Consider the following 25,412-nt stretch of genomic DNA (forward strand, 5'->3'; position numbering starts at 1 on the left):
TATAGTCCTGACTGAGCAATCTATTCTGACACAGAGATGTAGCCATCACTCAAAAAAAACCCCCAAAAAACAAAACCAAAACAGGGCAAGGACTTATAGCAAATATTCATGAAGGTTTCAATGTACAAAAAAATCCATGATTTCAAAGAGAATTCACAAGCTGCACCTTGATTCATTGATTCATGGCACAGAGATACCCCGTGTCTGCAACACAGCAGCTATGATTTTTAGAAAGCTGTGTCTGCAGACAGATTTTTCTATGTTTTCTAAGCACATTTTGAAGAGGTTTTGGTTTCTCCTGAACTAACCAGCCACATCAACAAACCAAACTGTTACACGTCTCTACTTCTGTGGAAATACAGCACGTGCTGGTAAGTCTGACCTACTAGATGCTATTTAATGCTGTTAAAACGCTCCTATGTAGGATTCCTTCTGGGCAAAATCCAGCTTTCTATGGAACACAATGCGTTTGAATTGGAACAGATTGTTCCTCCTCAGTCTATCAGTAAAACCATTGCACTGGCCTGACATAGCTGGAAACAGCTCGCTCTAACATCTTTAAGCCAGAAAGATCTGAAGTTGACAAAGTGTTTGTGGCATCTCTTGTTTCTTGCTATTTTTCTCGATAACTAGGCTCTGGGGAAAAGTCTTCAAATCCTTAAACAAGTTGAAGAAAATCACTCCCTCTGATGTGCACTCCTCAGCGTAAGCTCCTCACTGCTTGCTCCGCACTTGCCAGCGGAGGAGCCACACACGGGACATCAGTGGCTGTTCCACCTGCGGAAACGGCGCTCGCTGTGGAAAAGGGCCCAGTGGCTGCACTGGCCGGGAGGAGGGAATTTTGTCTCCTTGATGAAGCTTCATTGGCTTGAGCAAAAGAAAATATACATTTCCAGAGAAGCCTGGAAGGATGCCTGGTCTGAAAAAAATGAATGTCTTCCAGATTTTTGTTTCTTCCTTTTCTGAGGGAAAAATTGAGGGATCCATACGGTTGATGCTTGACCCTTTGCACAGCAGTGTCAGATGCTAGCCACTCTTTGCTGTCCAAGAATGAACGTAACTGCTATGATTTGGCACAACATAGGTAAATGTTCCTATTTTTGCTTTTTATGATCTATCTAAACTTTCATAACAAATTTCCTACCATGAACTCTGAATATAAGCTTGGTTGAGGGCCAGTTAAATACAGCATATATAGCCACTTGGTAACTTTTATGACAAAACACTTGCTTTACTTCTTATTGCACGTGTGCCATTAGAACAAATGAATCACAGTAATATTTTGCATCATGCTTGCACCTGGCAGCTGAAGATCTTGAAGCACTTACAAAGTAACTAGATTTACTCTAACTATATTTTACCAGGTATCTGCTTTTTCCAATTTGTATAAGATCTCTGTGAATAATTGCTTTTACAGATTTGAGCTTTTTCTCTTGGAGGAGTTCAGCCCAGCACTTTCTCCACTTCCTTGGTAGTTCTTGCAAAGAATTATTGCTGAACAATCCTTGATCTTTATACTGATCATGCTGATCAGATGCATAAGTAATTCGATGTGACCAGGGGCCTGATTTCAAAAATCACTGCTCAGTAATATGTACCTTCCATTTTTATCTTTCAATCAGTGTTAGTTATAAACTAATATCAATTATAAACTATTAATAAAGCATACTTGCCTAAAATTTACTCTTTTTGGAACCCCTAAAATTTAGGATGTATCACGAAAAGGGAACACAGCAAGTACACATTTTTGAAATTTTGGAGGTATTTGCATAACAATAGTTATGAAACCTGTGCTGAGAAACCTAAGGCCTAAGTGTGGCACTCTTTTGTTTTTCCTTTTATCTTCTAATGCCATACAGCAGTTTTGTGACAGAGTAAAGTTGGAACAGCCTTCAGACTCAAACTCTTATCACTGGACGATAGTTCATCATCTGGAAGAGCTGGAAGGAGAACAGATGCATACAGAAAATGTGCAAGGAAAGGTTTCCAAATCTTTCTGTGCACACCCAGGGCTAGCGACATGTTAGGGGCTCTGCAGGCATTTTCCAGGCAATGCTCTTGCTCCACCACTGAGCCAATCCTCCAGCTCTCACTGCTGAAGGAGTTCTTTCGTGTTACTTCTCCCCTTTTTCATCTACGGAGAAGCACAGTCAAAGCTCATCATTAAAAACTCTGGAGCACTTGAACATTTCTGTAAAGGAAACCATGCCGGTTAGTAACAATAACTCACTGCAAACAGTCATACACATATGTGTGACCTTGACATGTATCAGAAACCTCAGAAAGCCGTTCATAGTAACGCTTCTCATTTTTCCTGGAGGCAGAGAACATACTGGCAGTTCAGCTTTTAGGAATTGCTTTAAATTTGGAAGAGTCAATGGACCAAGCTGCATCGTGCTGCAGGTGGGTGAAGCTCCTTTGAAAGAAGCACTCGCTCTCTTCAGTGATTTTGTTCCTGCAGCAGTGAATTTGTTCCACTATCCCTGGCTCATGAGACCACCTTCCCTTTTCCTAGTCTCTCTCTCTTTCTTTCTTTCTTTCTTTCCCCTTTATGTCTTAATTCACTGCTGTCATGATTTATACTAGCAATACAATGTGCAAGACATGAAAATCTATACATCTATCATACCCCTGTCTGAACAGTAGGACATGACATTTCAAAATTATTTTTTCCCTATACATTTATCATACATTTTTTTTTTTTCAAAGGAGACACTGTCTTCTGTGGATTGAAGCAGGCGGAAGATGGTACAGCACCTCTGCTATCCTATTTCTTGTACGTCACGTCTCTCTTGAGGAAGAGAAAGGGGCAGAAGCACTGCTCTGCTGCGGTTCTTTGTTCCTTTGGCCAATATTGTGGAGCTAAATATTTTATGATTCTTGTAAAAACTAAGGTACGTACATTTAGCATGTTATCCATCAGTGGCAATTTGAGGTTTAGTGTAAACATAAATTGTTCTTTAGGGAAGAGTAAGGATCTGTGATGGCTTGTTCCTGCAACTGGCTGATCTTTATCAGCCTTGTGACAGTCCCACAGGGACAACTGGTTGTAATGAGCTCATTTATTATTGATTCAGTCTTTGGACAATTAATCAGAATTAATCAGGGTTCAGTGGTGTTTTAGAGGTCTGAAAATATGTACATAAGAACTAGGGATGCCTGAGGATGCTGAAGGAGGCATGAGGTGAACACTATCTGAGGAACTGAATGCAGTTCTGCCTCTTTCAAGGTTTGGAAATCAGTAGCAAATTTTGGAAGATATCTTTTGCTTCCTCTCCCTCATCTTCACTTCCCTGTACAATGTAACTCTGGGAGAGGCTCACAAAACGACAAAACACACAGAGAGAAATGATTCTTAAAAAATTTCCAGCCCAATCTTAGATCTTTCTTCCCCGGTCACTCCCTCTGCAGGCAAAGTCCTGCCTCCCAGAAGCTGTAAGGCGCTGGAGCCTGAAATTAGCTGTGTGATCTTATTACTACAGTGCTTGTGCTTTTTTCCACGCATCCGCATATTGGTAGTTACTCTTGTTCTTTATAATTTAATTTTAGACATAACATAATCTTGTTGGAGTAAATGCTTGTGTCTCTTTGTGGGTTGGTTTGTTTGTTTGTGTTTTTTTTTAATAAAACAGGAACTGTAGTATCTAGATGCTCGGCAAGAAAGTTAGTGCAGTGTAAGGACCAGATATAAACATGTTGTAAAATCCTTTAACATTTTAATGTTTGTTAAAAATTTTTGACTGGAAAATGAAAGTCTTTGACATGACTGGGATCTAGTTAGAAATAGTTTTTCACATAAAAATGATTTTTTTTTTCCCCTATGTGGAGCTTCTGAACACTACGGAAACTTATATTTTGTTTCCTCTTGATACCCATGTGTTTTAGAAATGAAAACTTTTTTTAAGTGTAAATAGGTTTTGAGTTAGGAAAATAAGCCATCATCTGTCTTCATTTTAGAGTGTTTCTTGCAAAAGTTTTTAATATACATTTTTCATGAAAGAAATTGCCTCCTCTTCTCCTTACTCCCAATTATTTTTTACTAACTTACACTTGGATTGGAAATATCCTGAAAAAAATAATTTGTGATTTTGCAGGCAGTGGAAAGGAAAAAGACAGACAACTGATGAATGCTATAAAAATAAGATATTGCTAAATGCTGAATATCTCCTGGATGTGCATTAAATCTGTTTATATTAGATCTAAGCTAAGTACTAATTTTATTAGCAGCAGTAAGTCTAAAATTCAAATATATAATGTGGAGCAAATCAATGTCTGTTATTGGAACAAGAGTAATTAGTTGAGCAATTAATTGAACCATGCTTGAGGTTTTTTCTCAATTAAGGTATTTAAACTGAATACGTTGTTCTTTAGCTCATCATAACGAATTGTTCACAGAATGTATATGTTACATTCTGCCACTGACATATGGATTCTACCTCATGTCATTAATACAGTGATTAACATCCACAACTAATTAAGTAGTTTTGGCACACTATCCCATCCAAGTCAATGAGCAGAACTGGATATAATTTGAAGATTCAATGCATTCTCCTGTGTGTTTGAATTTTCCTCTGAAGGAGGTGGAGATGCCTGGGTGAAGAGGCTGAAGTTTTGTTGAACTTCTCCCATTTTTGAGTTAAAGTAAAGTACCCTGGTGTGTAATTAAGACTGAGGCACTGGTGCATTATAAAATTATTACCAATGACACGTAGTATTTGAGATTAATTTAGCCATAGGTCTTGTTGTCTGAAAGATTTAAGACTAACATTTTAAATTAGAGTCCCAACTATGCATTTAATTTAGATTTAATATGACAGTTATTTGTTCTGTTAATAAAAGCCCCATCACATATTAAAAACATATTAATTGAGGATTAACACAGATGTAGTAGATTTAAAAATCTTTGATGAAAGCATTTTAAAGCATCAGTTGGCATTTATGATTACTGTAAATATATTAACAGCATTAATGTGAACATCTACTTATAAATCTAGCAGATTTTGTCCAATTCAGAACAGAATACTTCTGGTGCTATGGCCAGCCATCTCAACTGAGCCTTTTTTATACAGTGTTTAAATTATGGCCTTTTCACTCCTGTTTGTAGGTGCTGCCACTGCAGACGTGCAGTTGCTTTCCTGGTCTGTGAATGGAAAAGGGAACTGCACTGACTGTGGAGATCCCGTACATCAGGTGATGCCTCCTTGCAAAATAAAGATATTTCAAACCAGACATTTCAGTCTCTTTTGGAGGCTGGAAGTCTCCAGTTAGGAGGTGCTTGTATATTTGCACGTGCATAGTGATTTTATCACTCAAATGCAGTTGGTCGTATGCCGAAAGTTGCTACAGCTTCATTGCGGCATGGTACAGGTCAGCCTGGGGTGTCCCACTGCCCTGCCTCAGCGGCATCCTCTGTGCTCTGCAGGGAATATAATTAATCCTAGGGATAGCTGTCAGTGATGTGTAGTTCATAATTTTCTATGAAATATCCGCTAGGGAAAGCCTCTGTCTGTGCTAATTGACAAGGTAAGTCCAACTGGAGCTGTTGGTGGAGTCTTTTTGTGGACTGTGCTAAACTGTTGTCCTGTGCTCCTGTTCTCATCTTTTTGGACAATGTGATTTATGACCCATCTTGCACAGGACAGGCTGACAAGTTTGAACTCACAGGCCTCTCACTGAGCGGTATCTTAGCTTGAAGCCGGAAGGAAGGCAAGGGAAGGGAAGGGAAGGGAAGGGAAGGGAAGGGAAGGGAAGGGAAGGGAAGGGAAGGGAAGGGAAGGGAAGGCTACATCTCCTCCAGAAGATCTTTTTATGGAAGATCAGGGAATGCTGCAGTCATTGGAAGGGGTGGGGACAATGTTTTCCTTCTGTGTGTATGTGCAATTTTTTTAGTTGGTTGGCTTTTTTGGGAGGTGGCGGTCAGTGTGAAGGAGGACATGCTTTGCCAGTGCCATAGTCTTCTGCCTGTCTTTTAACTTTTAGGGAGATAAGAAGAGAGCAGACTATATGGCCAGGCTGTTCTGTGGCTCCAGCCAAACTTGTCCTCTGCTTTCTGCCTCGCACAAAGAGTAGCCCTCTCTGTCTCTGCTGGTCAGTTAATGCCGCAGCAACACCCTGTCCTATTATTGTCCTACTACTCCTGCTCAACAAGCTGTGAACCAGTTTCAGGAAGGCACCAAATTTGATCTGATGACAGCCGCATTCACTGCAAGACGCTGGGCAGGCAGTACGCGTGGTCTTGCCTTGAGGGCTGTAATGCAGCCTTGTAGTAGGATCTAGTAAGAATGTATTATTATAAATCCTTATCATGTTTATTTCACTTTTCATTCACATTCCTTCCAATCTTTTGATATTTAGCCTCGGGGAAGATTCAGCTATATATCCAAAGATACAACTTTACATTGAATTAATGTGCCTCTCTTTGCCAGTTAAGAAGTTAACAGAAAAGGAGTAGGTGTCACTATTTTGCTTATGGTGGGAATTTGACGACGCACTGAACCAAGCACAACACACTTCCAGAATCTTAACTAGTTTGATTGCACCATCGACACTGTTATTTCGACAGCCCCGCTCTCCGGCATCTGGCATAATTGGAAGCAGCAGCCAGCAGGTATCAGATGTCAGTATGAATTGTCTCCTGCTGCGTGAGCACTGACTATGAAATTGATTTGCTGTCTTTTTTACGCAGTTTTGTAATGAAAGTAACGTAAAGTCCCAAACAGACAAATTCTGTATTTGTGTACCTACAGTTAAAATAGGTGTATGTATAAAAATTAGAGAGGGGAAAATATATCAACAGAAAAGCAGTATGGCACCATCGGGCCCTGCTTCCTCACAGGCAGTTGTGGTGGCAGTCCCCCCTGTGTTTCTGAAGAAGCTGAGCTAAACCAATAGCTGGAAACCAATTTCTTTGGGTACTTGTATGGATCAAAAGCATAAAATATGAGAATGAAGAACTCTTCAGTAGGTGAATTTATCTCTCTATTTTACACACTGGTGATAATAAGGTGAGAGAGAGACACTGTGGAAAACAAGTCTCCAACCTAGAGCAAATTTTCCCCTGATTTGTCATCAGGATGATCGAGACCCCTAAGACAAAAAAACTGGCCTGAGCAAAGTCAATGGCAAATTTCTGTTGATTTACTATAGCCAGGATGTTGCCTTAGGGCACATCAGAAACAGACGACTGCGTCTCAGCGCCTTCAAGATGCTGTCATACAGAACAATTTCACACATATAAAGGTAACGTCTGTGGGACTGGGATCTTGACCACCAATTTGAGGAACTATAAAGGAGGATTAGACCAGGTATAAAAGTGAGACCATCATCCCAAGCCTTGAGAAAAGCCTTTGAGCACTCCTTAAGGATTTCTGACATCTAAGTGATGGCAGTAGGAGCACGGGAGGCCAGGCTTCGCTGGCATGAACTGGCACCTCTTCTCAAACAGGGTTACAACTGACTATGAAACAACTGTGTTTATGGGTCTCTTCCTCAGCTTGAGGCAATACTGGGCTTTGATTCAAGAAGGCTTAATCAGCTCCTACTGCAATCAAATTATTTAAGATTCTTCAAAGAGCAGACTGCAACAAGTTCCCTTCCTAAGAAGTCAGCATCAAAAGCCTTCTTAGAAAAAATAGCTTGAGCATTGATTACTGAGAGTGGCCATCTTTTAGACAAGCACAATGGAGAAAAACATTCCCAACATCTGGTTCAGCAGGGCCCAAGTCCAGTGTTTAATTGTGTTTTTGCTCTGACACCCAGTTGCATAGCAATAAGGGGGAGCATATGATACAATAATCTATATATAGGATAGGTGGGGCTGAACCTTTGACTGGAGGCCAGCTGGTCTGGTATTCCAATCTTGGTGCTGACACGAAGGCAGCCAGTAACCTTCGGCGGGTCACTTGAAGTTCTTCCTAAATTTCAGTACCTCTGTTGATGAGGGACCGGTCTGTAACTGTCTTGGGATTGACAGTTGTCATAGCATGATCCAATAGGCCATTTCATACAGAGCCAGATCACAGGCGCCCAGAAAAACTTTTCCCCCATCCTGGATAAGCACAAGATAATTTACAGGGAGCTGGCTGCTCTGCTCAGAGGGCAGTTTCCCCACAGAAGCAGCAATATACTGCAGTTTTCTTCCCTGCAGAAGCAACCAACCTGGTCTGAATCTGACTGCAGGGGGAGATGGAGGGCAGTCATTTGAGCAGCTGGTCCCCTTCTTCTTCCCCACACAAGGCACAAGCAATGGTGCTTTGGCTCCTCATGATGCCTGGACTGCTTCCTTTCCTCAGCCCCCTCCTGCCCTAGGTAACACCTCACTTTCCCTATTTCCGAGGCTAGTTTTAATTCCAACAGCAAGACTACAACCAGATGCTTACCCTATCTGACAGGTCCTTTTCCACAGAACCAGAGTTTCCATCAGCTTTTAACTCTATACTTTGACTCCAAGGATGAGTTGTAATTCCACCTGCAAGAAGGTGCTGTTATAGAGATGCTCTCCGCAGCTCACTCCCCAGTGGGACACGGTTGAAAGAAATGTGGGAGGATTTCTTTCTCTGTGCCGAAGCACTGTGGGGGCTTGTTCAAGCACAGGACGCTGCTGACTCAGCCAGCCCAATTTGTCATTATGTTCTTCCTCTCATTTTCTCGGGAAGCTTCCCTAAGGTGTTCAGGCCTCCAATGGCAAGGAGGAGGAGGAAGAGGACTCTTCTTCCTGTGACTGTAAAAACTTGCGTATTGTATGAGGGAAGCTGTTGCCTACTGCTCTGGCTGTCACTGAAATCAGGAGAGGAACAGGGATGTGACCCAACACCATTTAATCTCCTGTGTTAAGGAAGACAAGTCCCATCATTTATTTAAAGGGTGCTGTTACCAGAGTCAACAAAATTTTTCATATTGATCCACCATTCATTGATGGAGGAAAGAGGACTCCTTCAAGAATGAAACACAAATCTGGACAAATTAAACCACAGTCTTACAGCAGTGCATTTTATAATGCATTTAACAGATTCTTCCAAGCTGTGTCCTTCCAGTCTGTTTCCTTCCCTTCATTGTTGTGCTGTGGAGGCGAGTGAACAGCAATGCTGGGCATCGCTGTTTCCGAGAGCCTGCTCCCACTCCTCCCCACAACACGTTGCTGTCATTTTACAGTGACTTTTCTTGCTTTCCAACTTCATCAGACCCCTTATGGGGACTCAATAACCCACATTTCTCAACAAGTTGAATAGCTAAATCCAGTATGGGAGGTGAAATCTCTTCCAGAAGTGGCCCAGGAGGATCCTGATGTGCTTTCCCTCGCTTCTCTCAGGTGACTGTTCAACTTTTGCTGTCTTTTCCCCCAGTTTATTTCTCTTAAAATGAATAGTCCACTCCTGGATTCTCTTAAAGAGAAATTTCAGGGGGATTAGTGTAAGCAGCATGGTTAAATTCCTGTCTGCTTCTTGCTGAAAACTTACCCTTTAGCTATTGTTTTAGTAGCAGTAAAACTTTTGCAACTGCATGACTTTTTTTGAATGTTTTGCTGTTCCCTTTATAGCAAATGTTGCAGCATGCACATATGATGTCAAGTTCCTCTTGTGAGCATTTGATTTTTAGTGACATGAATATGACACAGATGGACATGAGAACCCGGCTGTTGACTCAGTCTCTCAGTGCCCTTTTGTTTATGTCTGTGACCTGGTCACATAATACAAAGAGTTTCCTGCTGAACTACATGCAGCTGCCTGGCTGAAAAGCATGTGAGAGCTTTATTTGTCCTGCCTGCAGCCCCAGATCTTCTTCAAACCAGCTCCCAGATCCCTCCCGATGTGGAGGTGGGTGATATCATCGCACAGCCTTCCCAAGGATCCTGGCCTGTCTGGAATCTGCCGTGAGGGATCTGCAGGGCATTACAGCCTGCGTTTTGGCATACTGCTCCAAATAAACTGCCCGACTAAGGCTCTGGGCGCCCTGGGGCTTCAGAGCAGTGCCACCCATTTTTGTCAAGAACAAATGTAAGTGACACACGGGAAACATAAACTGAGGTTTGACTGGTCCATGTCCTTTTTCTAAATTTATTTTAACAGATTTACACACCCTCCACACCCCTCCTTGGAATCCCTTATGCTGTCAGGAAAACTTCTCAGGCCTGTTTTCCCATTTTTTGCTGATATGAAAGACCTAAAGATCTGTCTCGATCCAGATGCTTCTTGAGACGGCTGCACTGCGCGGCACCCCACCCACGCACGGTAGGCGCACAGCCTGTGGTCAGGAGGAGTCAGAAGTGTTCGGGTCGTGCAATGGTCTGCAGGTCTGGGGCACTGGCCGGCGGGTGGGAAGTTCCTCTGCAACTTGCTCTGTAACCGCCCAGCACAGCCTCAGATGGCCAAATGGCAAAACGGTGTGTTGCTCAGATGCCACAGATATTTATTAACTAGTCTGTCAAGAGTGGCATGTCCTGAAGTTACATCTCTACCACTGGGTGTCTGACAGCACACCCTGGGGCCCAGGCCTCACCGTGGTAGGTGAGCAGAGTCACACACCGTGGCACAGTGTACGTCGTCCCAAAATAAGATGAGGTTATGGACACAGACAGAAGACAATGTAAAAAAACCACCAAACCATAAAAACAATCTACACACTTCTCAATAGCCTTAACCGAAATGATAAAATTTCCCAGTACATCCAATTGTTTTCCATATCTATTTTCTTTCTTAAGTGGGTGTCTGGTTTTGCAGCTCACGTTCCCCTGAAGTGGTCCATGCCTCCCTTTACCATCTCTCAACACATGGAGCACCACTCTTCCACCTCTCACATCTTTGGTTTTCTTACATCCCCATTTCAACACTAGCTAGTGATCACACGGGAACGCAATATTAGGAAACCATTTGGTATATTTTTAGCGGTGCTCGGGCTGAAGTAGCAATGAGAAGGGAGGAGTGCCAGCCACATGTGACCAACCAGCTGTCTGTGGCCCACATTTTGGAAATCACTGATTCAAGTAACTGGCAATAGGTTATGGAAACTTTCCCTTTTAGATTGCTATTTCCAAACTAAACAAGGTAGGAAGGTCGTCTTGGCTGTAAACAACTTTACAATGTGTGAGCAGCCTTCATCTAGTTTCTTTGCCTTTTAATGGAAGAGAAACACTTTAATTGGAAGTGAGTTTCTTTTGTGCTACTTCAGCAGCCGAAACATTGCTATGGCTGGGGTGGAGAGGCTGTGTGGCTGCTGTGGGCTTCTTCCCCACTCTTGGTCACACTGTGGTAAGTGCTGAGGTCTCATCCTCTATCGTGTGGAGAGAGGGGAAACCATCAAGCAGGTCTAGCTCCATAAATCTTAATGTGACAGCCATGTAACAAAAAAACCCCACATTAAACATGTGAATCTTCTTCCTTCTCCACCCTGCTGTCATGTGTATCTGTTGGCTATGACTTGCAGCTCACCTCCTTTCCTGTCTTCTTAATCTGTGAGTATTTTAGGAGCCCGTAACTCCTTGTCAGCTGGCACCTATTGCTATATATGCATCAAAGGCAGCCGCCTGCTGGAGTTCTGCATGCTTCTGGGGTTATTTAACTGCACATATAAGTAGATCTTGCATTCCTTGTATGTCACCCATCTGTGAAATCCCCTGCCCCAGTTTCAGCTAAGCTTGCTTTATCACATTCCCTCCTTGCAAGCCCAGCAGCCCACTCCAGTCTTTTCCCTGTCCCACTGGGGAAGGGGGGAGACTGTGTCTTCAATATGTGTTGGTTGGCTTCTTACGGTTTTCAGCTCAGTTTCTCTTGCTGTCCCTTAGACCATCTCTGAGAACAGCAGAAAGTGGAGTCAGGACCCTTCGAGTCCCCAGCACATGCACAGGGTGGGGTGCAGAATGATTCCCACGTGCTAGTTGCTACCCCTCAAATCCTGAGACCGATAATCAGCTAGGTCTGCTTATGGGAACAAAACCCCAGCCTCCAGCTGACATGGGGAAGCAACCAGAGCAGCCCAGTGGGCACCTTGCTAGGGCTGCACCATCCCACTGTGAGATTCAATCCTCCTTGTAGAGCTGAAGCCTTTGCCAAGCTCCCTGCTCCACATTTCCTGCCGAGGAGGTGACAGGCACCACACAGCAGCCGTGATGGATGTTGTGGGACTGAGTTCCTGTGTGTTTTGACTGGAGCCACAGTTTGATTCCAAAGAAATGCCCCCAGCAACAATCTTTCAACCTCCAGGGAGACTATTTATTTTATTTTTTTAGGATGCATTTTGTAAATCATTCAGGTGATGGCAAGTTTCTGTATTTGGATGGCAAATTTATGTTGTGCTATTAGCTTCAAGGAAACCCAATTGAGTGTGTGGATTTTGGACTCTTGACCTTTAAGCAGAATGAGTTTTTTGAAGAAGTGTGAAGTAGCCTGTTCATTTCCATGAGGTGTACTCTGCTGAATGAAAATGCCTTCTGCAGAGACACAGAAGTGAGGGGTGTGAACCCCTGCATTTGTCTCATTCAGTGGTGCCGCCCCCCCAACCCATTGCCAGTGCTTGGGACACTGATAAGCACTGACCCCGTGCATTTTTAGTCTCGCACTCTTTGTTTTGCAGTCTCACGGGAAGCTGGAAAGGGCTTTCCTAGTGCTGGCTCCCAAAAGGAGTGACAGGGTCACCACACTCGCTAGATGGGACACGGGGCAAGGGTTGCCCAAGTCCTGCTGAGAACGGGACAGGGACATGGAGAAGAGAGGGACATTCACTCCCTTGCCTTGGACCTTGGTAGGGCTGGGAGCATGGCTGTGCCGCTCCAAATCCTGTCCCTCTTCTTCTCCCCGTTCCCCAGACCTCCCCTGCCTCCCCACACAGCTCTGAACTTCTCCCCCTCCCTGGCACACATGCTATTTATTTAGTTTCAGTGCTATCTGAGCTTTCTGCTCTGCTGGTTTGATTTCTCTCAAACTACAAACTCCTTTGACAGAGGCAGACCATGACAACATGCCTCGCTCCTCTCCCACCCTCCCCCCCCCGCATTTTCTGCCAACAGTCAGGTTTGAACTGACATTGGCTGGTTGTAGGTCAGGTTCAAAGGCATCGAGCACTGTCTGAACATCCCCTTGAGCTATCAGCTCATGTGAAAATGAGTAGTCTAGAAAACCTCTGTCGCTGCACAGAGTAATCCACTTTATGGGTGAGCTCCTAGGGTTGGCAGACTTCTCATTTAATATGGGGTTTCCCATATTTTAGCCTGAAATCCTGGATCCTGTGGCAAAGGACAGGCTTACAAACTTCCCTGGTATGTTTTCAATAAGTCATGTAGATTTCTAGCCTGAAATATGGAAAACAGTCCCACCTTACCCTTTTTTTCACAGCTTCCTTGATTGTCTTAGAGCTGCTACCTTGCCCTGGAAGCAGAGGTGCTTATAAGGAGGCATCAGGGATGAGTGGGTGCATGAAGGATAAATGGGGAGCTGCACAAAGGAGAAGTACTGTGGCAGTGGGGTGGCAACATCCTGTATTTTAAAAATGCTGATTTTAAGGATACTGCTTCCCATTTTATTTCTCAAAAATCAACGGATGCCATAGGGCAGCTTTTGGGTGTGTTAAGTGATTAAGGCCCAAATGTGGAGGGAGAGACAAACACCACAGCCACAATCTGTGGCCACTGAAACTGCCCCTCTCCTCCCCGCTTTGTTGTACACTCCTCTTAGGAGCTGGTTACGTAAATGTCCCCAAATCTGGTGTACAAAACCTACACTGACGCCCACAAAATTCCCAATCTTTGTGAGCATGTGGATGTTAAAGCCTTTGTAAAACTGCATGTTTAAACAAAGATGAGCTTCTCTGCTGTAATTGTGGGGGAGAGATTTTTCTGCTTGAGTCAGGGCGCGCATCTTTAGCCTGTTTAATTCAGCATCAGCTTGAATGAGGCTCTGCTAATTGACAGCAGCCAAGGATCTGGCCTTTTTTAAAAGGAACTTCGGGTAAAGGGAAATGATGGGCAGTGGCTCAGAATTCTCAATACCCAGCTCCTGTGTGTTTTCAGTATGCAGCACTCATAAGCCATCGCTTGATGAATATGGCCTGAAGTGATGCAGGCAACTTATTGTAATTTTTCGCTGTGCTCTGTTTGGATTTATGTCCTAGTCAGTCAGGTGGGACACCCTGTAGATTAAGACTTAGCACACACATTTTGAATCTGTAGACTAGTACTTGAGGTGAAATAGGAATTGCTTTATGTTTCAGAGCAGTAATGGCCTGAATTGCCAGAAATAACCATAATAACAAACTGCTTGTTTCCTGAGTCAGGCACATAGTGCAAACAGCCGTAGTCTCGGTGCACCAATGCTCTCCCTGTTTTTTAATGAAAATAACAGGGATGGGAAACGGTCCAAGAAGAGTTTGTTCCCTTGGCTTGTCTGATATTCTTTTCAAAACTGTCTGCTGCTATGAAGAAATATAATTACAGAACCATTTAAAATGCGTGGGTCTTCTGAGGAGAAGAGTGGACGGGTTGTATGTAAACATGGAGCTGTACACAGCACGTAGGCAAACCAAAAAGCATGCGGATGCTGAAATTTCTGTTTTCTAGGAGGTCTTTGGCTGACTTTCCTAATTTTATTACAGCCATTATATAGAATCGGACTTTCCAGCTGATAGTCCCTCCCATGCTTGCATGTCTCTGACATGCTCCCCTCCTGTAAGCTGGTTTATCCTGTCACTTGCTTCACAAGGACTTTTCAGGGTGCTCTGTTCTGTTCAGCAGCCTGGGTGGGTTTGGAGAAGCCTGCCAGCCTTCTGAAGAAGAGTTCACATCAGAGGATTTCGTTGCATTCCTGTTCAAAGTCCTCACCTTACAAGAAAGTCCTCTCTGACTCTGTGGCTTCCCTTTCTTCCCAGGAGCTTCTGCATTCCTGTCTTGTATCGTACATGGGCTGTGAGACTGCCCTCTTTGAGCCGCTGCTTAGAAAGGCTCATGAAGGCACTAATAAAGTACGGGCACGGCCATCCAGACCTGCATCTCTGCTGACAACTGTAGCGCCTAAAATTGTGGCAGCAGTGATGAAGACGGTAATGCAGACGTGTGACGTCAGATGCGTTTATCACTGTGGGATAATGGCCACGTGTCAAAGCACCACTCAGTCCCAGCAGAAGCGGGGCAGACCTACCTGTGTTCCCCAATCAGCTAAAGACTTGCTGAGGGCGTGTTTTGGGATGCAGAAATTGACTTCACTGGTTTCTGCCAGCTTGAAACAGGAATTTCTTCTTGCCTCCTGGCAGACTGTACCAAAAAACAGGTCTGATTCCCCATGGACATGAGTTTTTGCCACACAAACACGTACCACAGGCTCTCATGACCGGAGCGGCAGCTCATGTCGACTGAGACCGAGGGAGGGAGGAACCCAAGGAATGAGCCCTCTCGTCAGCTGTCCTGTCAATCGTGATCAGTCAGCTGCTGCTTATGATGAAACCGGTTGTTGGGGGATTTCATTCTGCATGGCTGGCCAGCTGCTATGTGTTTCTGTCTGGACTCCGCAGCCCTGGCCCTCATTTGAGGAGGCAGGCCTTTTGTTCTGTATCAGGCTTCAAACAGTTTGGCATATGTTGGTTTGTGTTGTCTGCTCGACCATTTGTTGCGTTAGTGAGCTTCTTTCTAACCACAGGTCCTAAGCAGTCTGCTCCCCTGTGATGCTTTCTGCTTTAAAAAGTACAGGCAGATGTGTGCTGGCTGTGGACTCCTGAACTTGCTCTCATTGGAAAGGTGAGGATATTTGCACACAACTACCAGGGTTTGCTTCTGATTAACTGTTTGGTCACACTGCAGTTTCTTACCATCAGGGCATGTTAGTGGCAGAAAATACAAGTCAGTCACGTGTAATCCATACTTCCACTGCTTTGCAAACGGCAGAGCTGATGGACAGAAAAGAATGGTAGCGATTAGATCCGCAGCAGTGATTCACAGCCTGGGATTATAGTTTCTGCAATTTGCTTGAGTTTGTACAACCCAAATATCAGATAACATTACAATTTACATTTTCCATGGAACGCTGTCTCAAGAACATATTGATTTGTGCTGCATCAGATTACTCAGGGGTTGGAGAAAGCCAAAAGGAGAATTTTACTTTTTTCCTGCTGACATTTGAAAAACAGGATTATACAACCTCGCATCTAGCCCTGTGTAACCTTCAGTGACCAGCCTTGGAAAGTCACTTAAGAATTACAATTTTTTAAGCCTTCTTTAAACAGTTAAGAACTCTCTTCAAATCCCTTGAAAGCAAGCATTAGTCTGTTCCTGCCACCTTAGCCACAAGCAACATGCAGAGTGAGGCAGGGGGAAAAGAAGGTAGATGACTGCAATTCACCCTTTTTGTTCAGCATCACCCTCTTTCTGCCTCAGATGGATCCAGAGCCCACTGGAGGTTTGCTCGTTCACGTGCCTGGGCTTCTGGATGATCAGCCTTGACTTGAAAAGTTGCCATCTTTAGTATGAGTTACCTGGATGGAGAAGGGAGGGTACTGCTCAGAAAGGGTTTCTGGGAGTTGAGTAGGATTGGGTCATCCCTTGCCCTCCCTACCTGTACTGCCCCTTGTAGCACATGGCCTGTGTCATATTGATGGGAAAGCACTCCTGCCGCTGCACAGCCTCCCGCTGCCCCTTCTGTACTGCGGCGTGCAATACCCGCCCCCCACAGTGGTACTCAGCATGGTTACAGAGACCGGACATTCAATGTTTGATTTTAAATTTTTTTTTTCAGTATTCATTTGTCTACACTCTCATATTAAAGTGTTTCCAGAAGAACAAATTACAAGATTGAGGCAATAAACCCCCTAACGTTACGGCACCTGCTCAAATGTACCCAATTTTCAGAGGAACTGAGCCTCTGTGTTCCCCAAGAAACACAGTTTTGAAGCAGTAAAGTCCCTGGGCAATGCAAGTCCTCAGAACCTCCCAAAAATCAGGTCATTCTTAGTTATATGCCTACTTTAGTCATTGGAATTTGGCCTCAGATCTAACGTGTGTGTGGAAATGAGTGAGGAGGGGGAAGCTGAGATTTTTTTTTTTTTTTAACTTCTCAGCTGCTTTGCTTAGAAGCCACAGACTGCTCTTTGTAAGTGTGCAGCTGTGGCTAGCCCGTCACACAGTATTTTATTTTAGGATGAGACAAGCACCGAGTCAACGTAGCTCCTATTGTTACTTGTCTGTCATCCTGTGTTAGCAGAATTCAATGCATGCAGTGTTCGCCAAAGAGATGTGGCATTAGAGCCGCATATGTAGATGAAGGCTCTCCAGATGTGTTGTTCTGAAAAGTTCAGGGCCTGGAGCACACAGCGGTTACTTTTTCTCCTCTTGGAATCTGTATAATTCGATGAGGCACCACAGACTCGATAGTCTCAAAGGAAGTAATAGCCTTTGCCACAGCAGGTCACTCTCTGATGCAATGGGAGGAGACATCTTCACAGTGCTGCGCCAGGAGTTATGCAATCTAAAATGTCAACTTGAAACATGTCCAAGCGCTACTCAAGAAATAGCTGTAGTGTTGAACACTCAGGTGCTGGAGAGGCTTGGGTACTCGGAGAGTATGGCGGCTCAGCAAAATGACGTTCAACACGCCTGAGAAAACAATGGCACTTGCAGAAATTGAGCTATTGAGAGATTCAATTTGTAGGGAAGGAGATGGAAATTACCTAATTGTTTCAATGCACTAGAAGAGGAATGTATTTGTTGGTAGGGAGAACTCTTGATTTAATGGTGGTGTTAAATCCCAAGTCTCTCTTCAAGAAGGAGGGATGCCATGGGTCTGTCTGGGATCAGTGAACTTTCCACTGATTTCCCGATGTTATCGTGGGGTACATTTGCCTTCCTTCACAAAGGACGGTAATGTCCAGGCTCTTGTAACAGGTAATCTCATCTCTTCTCTTGCTTCCCAGTTCACTTCCTCAGCATACACCGTGGCAAGGACAAAGTGTGGGGACCCTGCGTGAAGAATGATTCTGGGGTAAGGTGGAGACTGTAATCAGCCGAGATTTGATGCTCTCATAATATACGTCTCTCTTATTTTTTGTTGCATAGGCATTTTCCTGGCTTCAAAGGATTTGCCAGGATAATGAAACCGCTCCATGGGGAAAAATATTTCTGTGATATTTGCTTCTGTATACCAGATATTACAGCAACATCTGTCACTAGAGTAACTATATCCAAGTATTTCAGCTCAGGCATTTGTGTCACCCTTCACCAGTTCTTCTGCAGGGTTCACAAGTACTGGCAACATTGAATTGCTGAAGAGGAGGGTATGGAAACAAGTCACGGTAAGGTCAGCAAAAGCCAAGGGTTAAAGAAAAAGGCCCAAGCTAAGCTGGGTAGGGCTGGCTCAGAAAACCAGAGGAAAAGCCTCAGAAAGCCTGGACTGCAGCTCCAGAGGCCATTGAAGAGGTGCAATGGATCCTGAAAATAGAGACATCAACTGTGGCTGCTACTCTACATGCTGCCAACTCCTTCTTGGTAGTAGCCGTAACAGAAATCTGCTTTTCCTTGGCTTACACACAGAAGAAGCAGGGGAAGGGGCCATGGCCTGCTCCCCAGCAGTCTTGCAGCCCAGGGAGTTGCCTATCTTTGGAGGAGCTCTGTGTAGCCTTGTTTCTTACGTTCAACAGCTCCTTTCTCAAGCTTATGTAAGTGTTAAAGGGAACTCAAGTAGTCTCAAAACCAATTACTAAAGGGGATTTCTGGAGATGGTAGATGATGTAGGAGGGAGACCATCAAGGTCAGTTCATGCTGTTCACAAACGAATGTGTGAAGCGGCCTGTGGTGCTCCATGGTGTAGGACAGCAGAGGGAGGCCTCCCAGTGTCTTTCCAAAGCTCCAGCACAGGAACTTGGGTGATTAAACTCTCCAGAACAGACTTAGGTTGCATCCTTGGCGGATAAGTGCTCACCAGCGCAAATGGCTTGGGAAGAACACGACGGGAAAGAGAGATAAAACCCACTAGTCCATAAATGTGACGTGCCTCTTCTGCCTGGATGAGTTATAAAGGAATGCACCATTTGGGGATCGGACTGCAAGCAACGGGCTGAGTAACAAGGGGCTGTGGTGATTGTGTGGAAGGAGGACATAAAAAGACATGAAGTGACCTTTAATTCCTCAACTTTTCTTATCCCTTATCTTTACCCAAAGTGATCCTGAGAGATTCAAAACTCTGGTAGATACTTTTTTGACTTTGCAAATTGGAAAGTGAATTACAAAGTAGAAATAATACATATTATTTTTAATGCCAAGTGGTTGGCAACTCACGGCAGTTAAGCATTTTGAATGATCAGTTTGTAAATTCATTGTCTAAAATTTGTTTTCACAAACAATCCCTAAGACAATTGGGAACATAGGAATAAATTCATAGTGCAAATGACCTGTTTGCAAATAATTTCTTTAAATAAAGAAACCTGAGTTGGTTTAAAAAGAACACAACTATCCTGTAGTGAATTATTTGCTCATATCTGTTTCTGAGACGTGTCTCATCCCCTCCTGTAGATTTCTAAGCCTTTATGCATGAGTCACTAGCAATATGATGAAACAAGGGATTTGCATGAAAAAAAAATCCTCCATCTTTTTAAAACACACTTTATCACTTCTTCTGTGCTTCCAGCTTTTCTCTCTACACCAAATCAGGATAGGAAAAATATAGAGAGACTATATACCTAATGATATCCTGTGCAGTTGTTTGCTTACACCAAACATTCATATTATTCATGCTGTTATTTTTGAAGCTGTTACTGATCGAGAGATTTTTAAACAATTTTTCATCAGCAATGTCTACAATGTTTTAGCGACATGTTTTGGAGAGCTTGCTTTCTACAACAAGGTTTCTCATCAGCACATCTTTATAAAAATTATAATTTGTGATTTTTGTTCTTTACCAAGGTATCTTTTTTTTTCCCCCATGAAAGACTGACAGTAACTTGCAGTTGTCTGTTTATATAGCTTCTAACTGCATTTCTTTTGTAATGATGTGCTGTGCATGCCATGCATGGATCCAAAAATACACTAATACAACAAGTTAGAGAAAGATGATGACTGATTTAAGAGACCTGTTATTTTTACCACACTCTGTTACTGGCATGTCGAGACTGCGGTTTTAACCAGGCGTTCCACTGCTATCAGTATCTTTTAGATAAGCTTTAAATAACCACTGGAAAAATGCTCTGGACAGCGTTATGAAGATAATAACAGCAATTAAATCATGATTCTTTGGAGATGAAACACTTTGCAAACCACGGATGAAAATTTCTCGGTTGAGGTCCCCTCAGTCGGGTGTACTGAGGCAGAGAAACCCACCGCTTGGGCGGCGTTAATGGCGCCCTTGTTGGGCTGCAGCTGGCGTCACGCCCCAGCAGGTGGGCAGGCCTCCGTCAGGCCTCCGTCAGCCCCCCGCGCTCCTGCCCGCCTCTCGCCCGCCCTTCTGGCAGCTGGAGGGGGCCGCCCCGCCGCCGCCCCGCCCCGGCAGCTGTGCCAGGGCTGCGGGGGGCAGCGCTGCCCCCGCGCACCGAGGTGGCTGTTTATGGGAAAGGCGGGGAGCCGCGGCCGGGGCCGGACGGTAACCGTGTGCCGGGGCGCTGCTGGGCCGGGAGGGGAGCGCCCCCGGCAAGACAAACAGCCGAGCCCTCCCGAGGCGCAGCGCGCCCTGCCTCGCTGATTGCAAGGGCGCGGACTATTAACTCATTTGCAGTGCGTCTGTCTTTCAAGGATGGATTGCACGTCAAACAGATACTAAGGCCTCACTGCAATGATCCGCCACCTATTTTCTGGTGGGTTGTGCTGGACTTAAGGCACGAGAGGCATAGGCATGGGGACTCTGCGCTGGGACCCACAGCTTTGCAAGAGGCTTCTTCCACACAAAGTGTGAGGATGGACAGTGACATTTAGCTGTGGTGGGTTAGAGACCTTACGGTTTCTTCTCCATGCTCTTTGGAGGGTTGCGCCTACTCAGGGCTAACATCAGCACGTGTGTGGTGGTTCCTCGCTGATGGCGGGGCATGGCCTGGCACAGCACTGCAGGAGACTGGGCTGGCACTCGCTGGTACCCTGGTGTACCGGCTACGGAGGAGGCAACTTCTCCTTACCCTGCACGTGCAATCCCGGTGGAAGAAGGTTGCTGTGGACAAGGGGAGCTGTGTGTATCCTGAAGTGCCCGCTGGGCTGACAGCAGTGGGGCATGGTGGAGTCCTGTCTCTGCTTGGGACTGACAACCTGAGGGCTTTACCTATGGTAAAGTACTTAGTGCCATCCCTCCAGGGATGTGTGCACCCTGTCATTTGCTCTTTACCCTTTCTAGGACAGCAGTGGAAGTGGGGCTCACCATTTGGGTCATCCCCTGGGTGTCTTTGCCCTTGGGTCCCCTGCTGCCTGTTGCATCCACAGAGTGAGACCCAAGCCCAGTCTGCATTTCTGTATGGAGATATTCAAACATGTGTCTTGCAGGCAAAAGCTGATGGCCTGTTGGTGAAGGCAGGCCCCAGACACAAGCAGGTTCCCCCTCAGTGGTGATGTCCTGCTGTTCTCCAGCAATTTATTGAGAGATGCTACCTAGACCAGCCAGCAGCCCACCTGCCAGGGTACAGACCACTTTCTCACAGCTGCCAGTTGGTAGCTAATGGATGGCTGGAGCTTGCACAGAGAGCGAGTAACAGCAGTGGGAGTGGATACCTGGCTTTTCCACCTCTGGACACTACAGCCCCACAGAAACAGGAAAAGCAATGACAAGCTGCAGTCTTGTTTCAGGCCCCATGTGAACCTTGAGATGCAGAGCTGTGGAAAGTGGGTTTGTGAACCAGAAAAGCTTTGCTAGAGAAGGAGGAGAGGACATCATGGCTGGAGTGGGAATATCTAAAAAGTATGAATAGCTGGTGGGTACAATTACCTAAACCATTGCTTCATTTATATTCCTCCCATACCTAGATGAGTGTTCAGTGACTTCATGGTGGCCTCCCAAATGTCCTGAGAGTTGTCCGTTTGCTAGCTTCCTCTGGGAATAAATAAAACCAAGCAGTTAATGTGGAGTTGTGGCTATCTGAGGAACACCACTTTTGTGGGAAAAAACTCGGCATTAATGCGTGCGGACAGCGAGCCAGCAGTGAAGCCAAAGTGAGGAATAATGGTGCCTTTAGAGCTTCTTTTCCAAATGCCTGCCATTAGGGTTTTAAGTTCTGAAAGGAGCTTATTGCTTTCAGGCGGGACTGTTTTACCACAAGAAAATTGGAAAGAGGAGGAAGAAAGAAGAAGGGAGGGGAGAGAAAAAAAGGAGTGCTATATTGTATAAAAACAATTGGGACTTAGTGGAAAGTGGAATTGGTTACTAATGATCTGTGGCTAAGAAAGCTTTAAACACATTCAAACTCTAGCCTCTGTGATGGTAATACTCAGTGGGTGAGAGGAAGGCAACACGAATGTCAGTGAAGTAGGAAAGAGCTATAGTCCTGCCGCAGCGTGGTGTGACTGCTGCCCTGGTTTCGCTGCTCAGCTGGAGCCTGACTGCCCGATGCTCAGTGGGTAGCAGTGATGCAGTCCTACAGTGGCAATTAGCGACTGCTTTCCTGGCTGCTCCTCTTGGAAAAGCAAACAAACAAATTTTTGTCTGATATCTGTCCATTCCCCTCAGAGTCCTGTTGGTAGTTCCTTTGAAAGGGACTTGTAAGGAGCCACCCCTGCAGCAGGGAGGAGTAGGTGTTACTGCTGCAGGAACTGCTGGATAAAATCCTATGGCTTGTGTTACACAGGAGGTCAGGCGACGTGACTGTTGTAGCAGATCTTGCTGGCCTTAACATCTACGCCATTGTCTGCTTCAGCAAGGCTGACTTACAGTCTAGAGGCTGTAACGCAGGTTGTTTTTTTTCGGTGAAATGCTGACATGCGACTCTTCCCGCTGCCCACTACCTGTGGCTGTAATTTATGCTACTCAGAAGAGTTCATCTTATGCATGGGGTTCATACAAACTGCTTTAGGTTTCTTTTTGTTTTCAATATTTGTAATGCTGGGTACTTTTGTTGTAGCCACAGCCTCTGTGGGCAGAGAACACTGACATGGTTCTTTGCCATGTGGGACACCTTCTCCCTCGCCCACTAAGTAGAGCACTTGCCCCGTACAGCCCTTCTGGGAAGTGGGTCCTGAGAGTGTCTCCGCACTATCCTGGTGTCCCTGCAGCCAGTACTAGGACAGTGGGAAGAGCAATACTTCCTGGGGTCATTACGTTCCCTGCCTGCAAATGTGTCAGGTGGCAGTGAGGAGGGTGAAGGCAAAGGTGTCTCCTTTCCCAGTCCTGCAGGCAGGCATGGCTGCCCCAGCGCTGCACAGGGCTAAGTGCAAAATTTGGTTCACATTACCATGTCAGCCACTGCACCCTCAGGTAAGGAAAAGCTCATGAATAGGTCCCAGTATCACTTCACAGTTCACACAGTGATGTGCTGTCGGACAGCTTTTTGTGTCAAACCCTCAATCCAGTCCCAAGAATTGAAGACATCTGGAGTAACTCTGTTTTTCTGTCTATGTGTATGTCCAGGGCTCGGCCCTGTGAGGCAGTGAGGCTTGCTGTATATCATGAGCTAAAAGGAAAAGAATACAGAGGTTAGGTGACCAGGCTCCATTTGGAGCCTCTCATTTTATTACTTTGCTAGAATATTTTCTAGTTTGATGACTTCAGTCACAGGCGTCTTTGTTTATTTGCTCTGCTGCTAAACTGTGATTTCTGAAATCACTCCCTGTTGGCTGTTTTATAATTCTCAGCTTCCCTAATAACCTTAATTTTCTGTCCCAATTTTCTTCTTCAGTGTTAACACCTGCTATATTATTTTTCTTTGTAAACTGGAAACTTTTATGGAGGAGCTCTTTTTAGTAGAGTGGCTATGGTGAACTGACATATCCTAATAAAATCCTGTGCTCATATGCTGAGCTCGGATACTAAGGAAATTTGAAAGAGGTGTAAAACAGTTTTCGATTCAAACAATGAAAAATAATTTGTCTTCACTAATATTGTACAGGAAATTCAACAGAGACAAATAGTATGGTTATCTCAGACTACAGCTTCTGATCTTGCTTGTGTACCTGAATTATAAGGGAATGGAGGAATCCATTACATACACTTTTTAATGTAATTAAAGTAAAAATTATGTAATTTTTAGCGTGTTGAAGAAGGCAACTATATGAGCCAGTAGACACTGAACTGTTTTTCACTCAAGCACTGTTGCTGGGAAATCTCTTCTTTATGCTGTCACAGACATATGAAGCCTAGTGGTGCTGATTCTCACCATCACACCAGGCGAACTGCAGAAGAAAAATCTGTTTTTCTTCAACAGACCTGACATGTTTCATGTTGCAAATAAAACCAGCCTCTGGTTGTGTACCTCACTAGGCTTCTGCCTGGAATTGTCACCTAATCTTGGTCTCGTTTGCTTCTGTGTAAATGTCTGACAGTCCCAGGTGTCACCCAGTTTGCAGTGGGGGTGCATCAGTCTGAACTGGCTCCCAAGACTGAATCCTGCATCAGTGTAAACCTGGGCATGACATCAGTGTCATGACTCTGGATCTGCATCAGTGGATGTGAGAGGACATTTTCCCTCTTCCTTTGAGAGTTTTCCCCATCTTCAACAAAAGTGCAGTCCCACGGGGCACCTGGTTATGTTTAACTTCTCTCATTAGCTCTGAGTCAAGGAAAGTCAATTATCTTCTCTAGGCAGGGAATGTATCTGGAGTGGACTCCCTCTTCCCGTCGTTTTGGACCATCACCTGTAGAGCAAGAGCCTTCCCACATCACCTTCCATAATAGAAAGATGATACAAGAAATTGGAGTGCAGAGGATAATGCAAAACCAAGAAATAATGAAAGTAATCTCTGGACAGGATGAAAGCAGGAGGCTCTCTCGTGGCAGGCACCCTGGAAATGGCTGCCTTAAGCAACACACAAATACTGTTACTACACATGCCTGGTCTTCGTGTTCACAGTTCAGTCACTGATGTGTGTGCATTGCTTGCAGTGCAAGAATTTATAGCTTATCTTCTTAGCATTTGTTTCTACCTTTGGCCATTCCTGGTCTAAACTGAGACAACTTCCTGAAGATTGATAGTATTATCATGACTTTGAATTTGTGCAAAGAGGGAACTAGAAACTATGAATTGGTCTAGTCCTTTGCTCAAGTTCCCTATTTTGAACTGACCCCTAAGTCTGTAATCAATACATTCATGAGGTAGGCTGAATGTATCTGATTAATTACTTGTACAAATAGCTCCAAAAAGTCCAATTCAAGGACTCTGGATCTGAAGAAGTAGATACAGAACAACATGAAGACCTTGCTCCAGAAAACAGACACTTTAGATATTGAACAAGATGTGCCAAGTGGTACAGATACCTCTTCTGTGAGGGCCATCACTTTTTGTCTGCTTTAAGTCTAGCTCTTATAAGCTTTATTTGACACTCTGTTTCT

The 25,412-nt window shown here is 44.6% G+C and overlaps 1 long non-coding RNA gene across 1 annotated transcript in view; it reads left to right on the top strand.

Moving 5' to 3' along the window:
- The first annotated feature begins 1,028 nt into the window (after window positions 1-1,028).
- The window catches only part of LOC142601287 (uncharacterized), a 59,301-nt gene continuing 34,917 nt past the window's right edge, over window positions 1,029-25,412 (top strand). Inside the window, exon 1 of the long non-coding RNA XR_012834889.1 lies at window positions 1,029-1,084. This is a non-coding gene — a long non-coding RNA (uncharacterized LOC142601287). The remainder of the gene's footprint in view (window positions 1,085-25,412) is intronic.

The sequence above is a fragment of the Balearica regulorum genome, chromosome 3 (assembly GCF_011004875.1).
Source record: "Balearica regulorum gibbericeps isolate bBalReg1 chromosome 3, bBalReg1.pri, whole genome shotgun sequence".
In the NCBI taxonomy this organism is placed as follows: domain Eukaryota; kingdom Metazoa; phylum Chordata; class Aves; order Gruiformes; family Gruidae; genus Balearica; species Balearica regulorum.